This window comes from Cyprinodon variegatus, unplaced genomic scaffold, assembly GCF_000732505.1.
Source record: "Cyprinodon variegatus isolate N-32 unplaced genomic scaffold, C_variegatus-1.0 Scaffold130, whole genome shotgun sequence".
Lineage (NCBI taxonomy): Eukaryota > Metazoa > Chordata > Actinopteri > Cyprinodontiformes > Cyprinodontidae > Cyprinodon > Cyprinodon variegatus.
The window spans coordinates 1088835-1097932 of record NW_015150583.1 but is presented as its reverse complement, the minus strand read 5'-3'; positions in this window follow the sequence as shown (position 1 = coordinate 1097932).

Here is a 9098-nt window from a genome sequence, read left to right as displayed (position 1 = left end):
TGTTTAATATAAACAGATGTGGCAAAATCTATTGGTTATTTAATTATTTTGCTAAGCAGCAGCTGCCAGCTGATCTCTTAAATCCAATAGCAGCAGTAATGGTTTATAACTTTTAACACAGATTTTCCATATCTGCTTCATCTAAATAAATGAAGTGTCAAAACACGTTTTTGTATGTTTTTCTTTTGCATTGAAATTAGCTTAAAACTCTCCAAGATGATCTTTTTAATCTTGGCTGTATTTTGTTCATGAATTAATCTCTGGTTTTACAGTAACTGAAGTGTCCTCATTGTGTTTGCACAGTACAGATGATTTATCCACCATGTTTTCCTGCAGCTGTGCCGTTGCCCTGTGCCTTCTGTTGAGTAAGAGCAACTGTTACTGTATAGACCTATAAAATGCTGTAATGTTTAAATACAAAGGCCAGGTGTCACCTCCAGGCTTTGCTGCATAAGTGGCCTCATTTTAACAAGCAGCCTGCCCAGGGCTGGTTAAGGCTAACAAAATACAAATGTCACTGTTCGTAATGGAGCAAAAAATACAGAGCACATCATATTATTACTTCAGTCTCTAAATATTCCATTGTCAAATTCAGATCTGGCTTTAGAGCCAAATATCTGAATTATGCGTTTACTCACTTACACAATGTAAGGACGTCAACCAGATAGGATAGGACCACTCTTGTGCAAGAGAGAAAGTCTTCCAGTGACCCTGCAGTGTGTTGAGTTAAAAACAGTCAATTATGACAGCTTAGTCATTTGTGAATTTCTGATACACTAAGATTTTTTAGTGTCTGTATGAAATACCGGTTTGTGTTTTTTTTTTTTTTTTTTTTTTTTCCTATTCCTCAATGAAATATTTAAACGTTGATCTAAAACAATGACAAGCTGCTCTCTGTTGATCAACACACCCGGTCCCCCAATGAAGCTCATTCTATACAACAAAAGCTGGACATTTGTTTTAAAATATGCACACATTCATAAATAAAACTAATTATATTTTATTCCATACAACCTATGTTTTACAGCATTTACAATCATTTTTAACAATTCAGTTCGGGTTTGACAGGTCTTAATGTTGTTTCTTGAAGGATGAGTTTCAGTCTCAGTGGGTTTTTTTAGATTTGGGAATAATACAATTTCAATTCTTGCAGCTCATTTAGTTGGGTCTAAATACTATAAATAGGCCTACATAAGAATCTGAAAATAGGGGCGGTCAAATCCAGCCTCTAAAAACTGAAATAAGCCTTTGGATTTAACCTGTCAAAACCCATGCAGTAGAATATGCTAGCCACAAGGGGGCATTCCCATTGACTATATAGGTAAATCAGGAATTGGAAATTCTTTGAAAGAATTAAACCAACACTAACTGTGAAATTCCTTTGAATTTACAGAAAAAAGGGAGGTGCACCTTACATCGTGATATTTCATACTTAGACTAGATTCATATACACATTTTAACCTCTCAGAAAACCAGAGCATTTAAGCACATAGTGATTGTTATTAATGGTTCATTAAACCCCAAAAACAAATTTCTAATCAGTCACAATAGATTTTTTTCAGTTTATTTTGTTGGAAAGAACAGATAGTTGACTCTGCTTAGACTTTTTTTTTTCACCTGGGCTTTTTAAATCCCTCCACTGATTTTTTACAATTTTAACAGCTGATTTAAACTTTCCTGAGTTGGAATTTTCATCGGTCAGATTTTCATGGATAACAGTTCTTGCCAAAATGAATTACATTTTGGGATTTTCCAAGGAATGAGGTCATTTACAAAGCAATGCCTTGTGGACCCTCTCTGACCGTGTCCTAAACACTATATTTAAAGGCATTTAGTGAAATTTCTTTATTTTTGATGAAAAGAACTAAGGAAATTTTTTTTGTGAAGAACTAAAGGTATATTTTCAGATGGACTATGGAAAGAAAGATTTCACACACCATCTCTACGTGTTGTTCTCAAATCGTTCACATACATTGCTGGGTTGGCCATGTGCGCCTAAACAGCTACAACTCAGGGCTTACCAATTTAGCATAGGAGCCAAAGGACCAAAATGTTCACATGAAGACAATCAGGGCTCATCTTTACCACAAAAAACAAAACAAAAACAACAGTCTGACAAAGGAGGTGTCAGATAAGGAAAGGGACAAAATGAGGATCAAGATTGGCCTGGTCTTTCCAGGATGGAGAGCCCTTTAGTAGAAGCAGTTCCAGTTTGACTGAGAGATAGTTGTTCTCCTAGACTGCTGAGAAACAATGTAAAGTCAGATGTTTGTTTTTGTGTGTGTAACAGTCTTGTAATACTTGTGCTGCTGTGTTGTGCAAAACGGACATGTTAAAAATAGGATTACAAGAGAATGAAAGATCATAAAGATACAGTAAAATATAATTGCTGGAGCTGTCGAGATACTAACATGTGGGGTATATTCTTAAAATAAAATACGTTCTTTACCAGATAAGCCCAGATGAAGCATTCCAAAGCTCCATCCCTACCACATCATTTACACAAATGCAACTCCACAAATGCAACTCGTATATGGCCACCAAAGCTCACGGACATAAACAAATCTCATCAAACATCATGCAAACACTTTGTCTGCACTAATGAAAACTTCCTATGAAGATGCTTCTTGTTCATTCTGCAAAAAATATCAATGGTCAGCTGATTTTCAAATATTAGGGAAAAAGGCATGACTGTGATATATCAACAGTACAATACACTGTGCTAATACATGGAACCACTTTTGATCCCAATAAAAGTGGCCTAAAACAATCAGGACATGGAGAAAAAAAGAGGATACTTCATTGAAGATACAGGACTTTGAGTTTAACAAAAATTTTCTTCGTTTTACATAAACTAAACTATTTTACTCCATGCAAACATGCCTGGAAAGAAAAGAAACAGTGTGACAGCAGCTCTGATTTTAAAGTTATTGTTTAATGAAACAAGAAGCATAATTTTATGGGCTTGATGAGTCAGAGACTTTTTTTTTTTTGTTCCACCCGATTTTTAGCCTCTAGTCCTCAGTTTTTGTTTTTCAATGCATCCCGTAACACACCCTAATCTTCCACTCCATCACCTCATTTCCTGCATTTGCTCTCTCTCTTCAAACACTTCTTTCTTTCCCTGTACATTGACCTGACCCTCTTTCCTCTCTTCTTGTCTTTATACTTTTGTTTCCTTCCTCTGCCTCTTTGCTGCTGCCATGATCGCCACCCACTCCCTTAACCTGCTTCCGCTGCACTGAACTGGAAGTGATGGGGAATTTCTGTCTGGAGCTGGCGGCCCAGTTACTTCCAGAAACAGACGCCATTTGCCTTGTCTTAGCCATGTTTCACACATATATTACTAACTAAGGCTGCTCATAGTTTCCCAAAAATTAATAGCAGATGAGCAAATTATGCTAAAAAGATTCTATAATTTCTACAATAATGAAGGTTAGACCTCACAGCCTGTATGCCATTCAAGTTTTAAACATTGTGCATATTTGTCACAGTTACAAAACACTTTGCAATGCATCACATTTGATTTACACATGGACTACTTCCTTCATTATTTATTTTTTTCCCACAGCTGAGCTTTAGCACCCGAGAGGAGTCTCCGTGTAAAAGTTCTGGTTTGAATGTTCTGTTTGGTTGGTTAGTCTCACTCTGAGTGCTCATGTGTGTGTTGATGTCTTGAGGCTTTGCCCTGACGGCTGACGCGTTCCAGACAGCTTGTCTCGCAGTGACTACAAAGAAGATCAGTTTTCTCCATTTGTGTCTGTCAGAATCAGATTAGATGGAAGGAGAGGGGACATCACATTGAGTACTTATGTAATCACTTGATGCAGTCATTTCTTGAGGAAGCATTTATTTTAATTAGTTATGCAAATGTTTTCTACCATCAGATCAATGGATATTTTTCAAGCCAGACTTTGTGTTTTTTCTATTCTCAGATTGTTTTTTTAATCTTATTCAATTCTATGAATAAGATGTTTAAGATATTTTAAAATTATTAATGACATTTTTTCTAAGCAGAGTTCAGAAGTCATTTCTTGCCAAAAGTATTTGCTTACTTAATCACTTCTATTGCCAAAGGTGTATAAAATCAAGCACCTACTGTTGGCATGCAGACTGTTGTTACAAACACTTGTGAAGAAATGGGTCGCTCACAGGAGCTCAGTGAATTTCAGCGTAGAACTGTAATAAGATGCAACAGTCAACTGTCAACTGCATCATGAGAAAATGGAAGTGTTTGGGAAGGACAGAAATTCTGCCACGAAATGGTAGGCTACGTAAACCGAAGGAGCGTGTTCTGCAGATTCTGAAGTTCATACTTCGAAGAGGTCACCAACTTTCTGCAGAATCAATCACTACACTGCAACAACGATCTAAAAATAAGTAAAAAAACAACTTTAATTAAGTGTATTTTCTCCTAGTTTGACTGGGTAAATAAGATGATTTGCCAATGGAATGAGTTTTTTATTCTTAAAATAAGATTAGATAACTTGCACTTGAATTCATTTTATGTAAATTGCCTTGTTCAATTGGCAGTGTCTCACTTACCTCCTCAATTCAAGATAAAAGCAATTACTTTAGGAAAAAATTGCTTATTTAGATTTTTTTGTTTTGCATTGTATAACCTCCAAACTCCATATGGCCTTCAGATTAGCTCAAAAACAGAGAGCTTCATGGAATGGGTTTCTATGGTCGAGTTGCTGCATCCAACCTGTAAATCACCAAGTGCATTGGATTCAGTGGTGTATAGCACGCCATCACTGGACTCTGGAGTAGCCTTCTGTAGTGCGATGAGTTGCTTCTTCATCTGGAAATTGATGCATGAGTCTGGGTTTATCGACTGCCAGGAGAGGAGTACTTATCTGACTGCATTGTGCCAAGTGTGAAATTTGGTGAAGGGGGGGATGATGCTGCAGGGTTGTTCTTCAGGAGTTGGGCTTGGCCCCTTAGTTCCAGTGAAAGGAACTCTGAATGCTTCAGCATACCAAGACATTTTGGACAATTCCATGCTCCCAACTTTGTGGGAACAGTTTGGAGCTGGCCCCTTCCTCTTCCAACATGACTGTGCAACAGTGCACAAAGCAAGGTCCATAAAGGTATGGACGGCAGAGTCGATTGTAGATTAACTTGATGGGCCTGCACAGAGCTCTGACCTCAACCCCACAGAAAACCTCTGGGATAAATAAGAAAAGAGTCTTCTTGTCCAACATGAGTGTGTGACCTCACAAATGCACTTCTGAAAAAAAAAATACACTCCCAAAAACACACCTAAAACTTGTGGACAGACTTCCAATATCCTAATTAGCCCCTATGGATGGATGAAGCCTTTAGACAATAGGGTTGAAGATAGTTTAGACTAGAATTCTGTGTGTTATCAAAAAACCTCTTCTTTCATTCAGTTTCCTCTTTTTCTCAGATTGTTATGTGCACAATTATAAAAAAAAGAAAAAAAGAAAGGCTGCTTGCATGAGAGAGACAGGGAGAGCATGTGTGTAGTGTGCAGAGTGTCCTGAGCTGACAGCGTACATGACTTCTCCATCCTACTCTTATATAAAAAGAAAGTGAGGGCATCAAGCTCTGGCTGCCTCATGTTTGTTCACACATAAGCGGGTATGTACTGGCAAACTCTTTGTTAGCCTTTCTCCAACCCCCCCTTTTTTTTAACCCTCCACTATCAGCAGTGTGATGCTTTGACATCAACACACATTAGGTTGTTTTCTGTCTGTTTCTCTGAGTGAAACCTGTGCAATATTTATTTCAAAGGGTTCTTAATCTCTCCCAGGTGGATGACTGATGGCAATGCTATCATGCTCTACACTGTTAAAGTACATTTCTGTCACTCGTGGAGTATGAGGTGTGTTTCAGCCAGAGATAGAATTACATTAGATTCAACATTTATTTCTCTATGAGGCAGATTTGGACAAAAGCTTTGAATCTTACAGGGTAGAGCTTAATGAAAAATAGCTCAATGACAGAATTTACTGCATTTGTAATACTATATCAACACATTATGTGTTGTACTATAGAGCTACACATACTGAACATGGACAGCAGGAGCCTCTGGTCATCATCTCAGTCTGATGGATAATTCTCTCTCCAGGGTGCTGGTACAAACCGAAGAAAGAGATGAGCAAAGTTCAGGAAGTCATCCGATGATATAAAAACCCATACTGCTACTATACTTTAGAGTGCAAAATAAAGTATTATCCATTTCAGAGCAACCAAAAAGCATTGCTGCAGTGCCAAATTAGCATTTTAATTAGATACTTGTAACTTGAAAATAAATAGCCAATTCTTCTTTTTCTTTAGTCTTATATATAGGTATATAAAGTTTGTGTTTTTTTTTTTATTTTAACTTCTCTGTGACTGAAATCTTTAGATATTATCTACATTATTTTCATCAGTTTGTCCATCATATGTTTAGGCTAATATATTGATGAAATTCATCTGCAGAGAGACAGGAAGACCTTGAACAGATGAATGAGTTTTTTTGCTGGTAAACAAAAATTAGTTAAAACAATTAAAGTAGTTTCATCTGTTGCTAAGCTTTGTATTTAACCTTGCCAGCCGGTTTGAAAATGTGTCGTGCTCAGGTTTGTGTGTTTGTAAATTTAAAAATGATGCGAGTATTCAGCTTGCAGGCAAGTTTTAGTTTTCATTTATTAATGGTTTGATTAAAAATAAATCTCCTCTTTTTGTATCAAGCTACAAAATGAAAAATTATTTATCCCAGGATGTTTTCCAGTATAAAATATGTGACCATTTTTTACTTACTTTTATGTATATATTGAAAGATTTTATTTTATTTAATAAGTTATTTTCTCCACTTTAAAGCCCCCTAGTTAACTGAGATAACATAAGTGAGTCAGCACAACATCTGATGCCATTTTACATGATGATTAGTTTAAAGTAATGTTATCCTCACTAGATTTTCTTTCTGCTCTGAATATAATATCAGATCCAGCTATCAAAATAAAATCTCTTGCTTTGTTCTAGGATTGGTTTTGTGAAATGTCAACAGTCTCAGCGGAGACGCCCAGATTTTGCTCTTCACAGACACCTCCTCCTGCTCTGCTGGGGGAAGACTGAGGCGCTCCTAGGCCAGCCGAGAGACATAACCCCTCCAGCGTATCCTGAGTTGTCCCCTGGGCCCCCTCTCGGTGGGAAGTGACTGGAACACTTCCAGAGAGAGACATCCAGGCGGCATCCAAAAAAATGTCCGAGCCACCTCAGCTGACTCCTCTTAATGTGGAAATGAAAAACTACTTTGGTCTATATAACACTGGGTTGAGATGAAGGTCAAGGTCATTTAAATGAGTGAGCCTAAGCAAATGACAAAATTCACAGATATCCAATCAAAGCTAAATTATCTTTTTTTCAAAGTGTTCTTAATTCCTTTTCACAAAATTCCTTTCATTAAAAACGTTTGCTTCCCCCAGGAGGTCCAGCTTTCATCTACATTCCAAAAACAAAAGTAAGGTTAGTCAGCATCATTTTCTTTATAACTTGTATGCAGCAGTTTTGACTGCCTTCTTCTCAGTGAATTGATTATTTTACCTTGGTGATGGCTACTTACTCGTATTCGTAGTGCCAACTTCTGCTATTCCAGGACTTAGTCCGAGGTGTTGCAGTCTCAGCAGAGACTCCCAGACTTCCCTCTCCACAGACATTTCTTTATGCTCTTTTTGGAGAAGTCGAGAGAAATAGTTCCTCTAGAGCATCGTGGGTCATCCCCCAGGTCTCCTCCCAGTCCACTGCAAAAACGATGCAGAAATAAGAAAAAATGTCTTAAATTAAGTGTATTTAACCTTAATTTCGGTAGGTAAACAAGATGATCTGCCAATGAAATTAGTATTTTTACTCTTAAAATAAGATAATTAGATAATATACACTTGAAATAAGACAATGGAATTGTTTTTTCTTATTTTAAATGTAAATTGTCTTGTTCCATTGGCAAAGTGTCTCAATTACCTCCTCAATTTAAGACAAAATGCACTTATTTTAAGAAAATAATAATAAGAAGAAAATGCAGTGTGGGATATGCCTGGAAAAACCTTAGAGAGAGAGGCATCCAGGGGGCATCTGAAAGGAATGTCCAGGCCACCTCAGCTCTAAATGTGGAGGAGAGATGGCTCTACTCCAAGCCTCTACTCCTCCCCTTATCTCTTCCAGCCACCCTTTGTCCTTTCAGTCATCATTCAGATACCATGATCATAGATGAAGGTAGAAACAACCAATAAATTCAAAGCTTTGCTTTTTCACTCAGCTCTCTTTTCACTCCAACAGGCTGGTGCTATGTCCACATTAAAGGTGTAGCTGCACTGATCAGTCTATTGATCACCTGCTAAGTTCTACATCCACTTGTGAACAAAAATACAAAATACTTGAACTCCTCCCCCTGAGGCAGGAACTCTCCTCCAACCTGAAGGGTACAAACTACCTACTTCTGGTCGATAATGATGGCTTCAGACTTGGAGGGACTGATTCTCATCCCAGCAGCTTTCGTACTCAGCTGTGAACTGACCCAGTGCATGCTGTAGGTCTTGGCAGGAGGAAGCCAGCAGAACATTGTCATCTACAAAGCGCAGGGAAGGTATCGTTCCTAGGGAGGCTGAAAAGTGTGATTTCCCTGGTTTATGAGCACTGATCCTGACCTCCAAATGAAATTGAACAGGATTTTCAGCCATGGCAGGCCCATAGCATCCTGAGATCTAAAGTACTCAAGGCAGACCTCAACCATCTCTGAATCTATTCTCTGGATTGACAAATCATGCTTCTCCATTTGGAAATCTGATGGAAGTGTAGAGTTTGGTCGAGGGGGGATTATGTTGTGGGCTTGTTTTTCAGGAGCTGGGCTTAGTTCCAGTGAAGGAAACTGTGAATGTTTCAGCATACTAAGACATTTTGGACAGTTTCATGCCCCCAATTTTGTGGGAATAGTTTGGAGCTGACCCCTTCCTCTTCCAACATGACTGTGCACCAGTGGACATAAGAAGGTCCATAAAGACATGGATGGCAGTGCAAAGGATCCTGACCTCGAGGACCTTTCGGATGAATTAGAGCGGAGACTAAGAGCCAATCTATCTATCTATCTATCTATC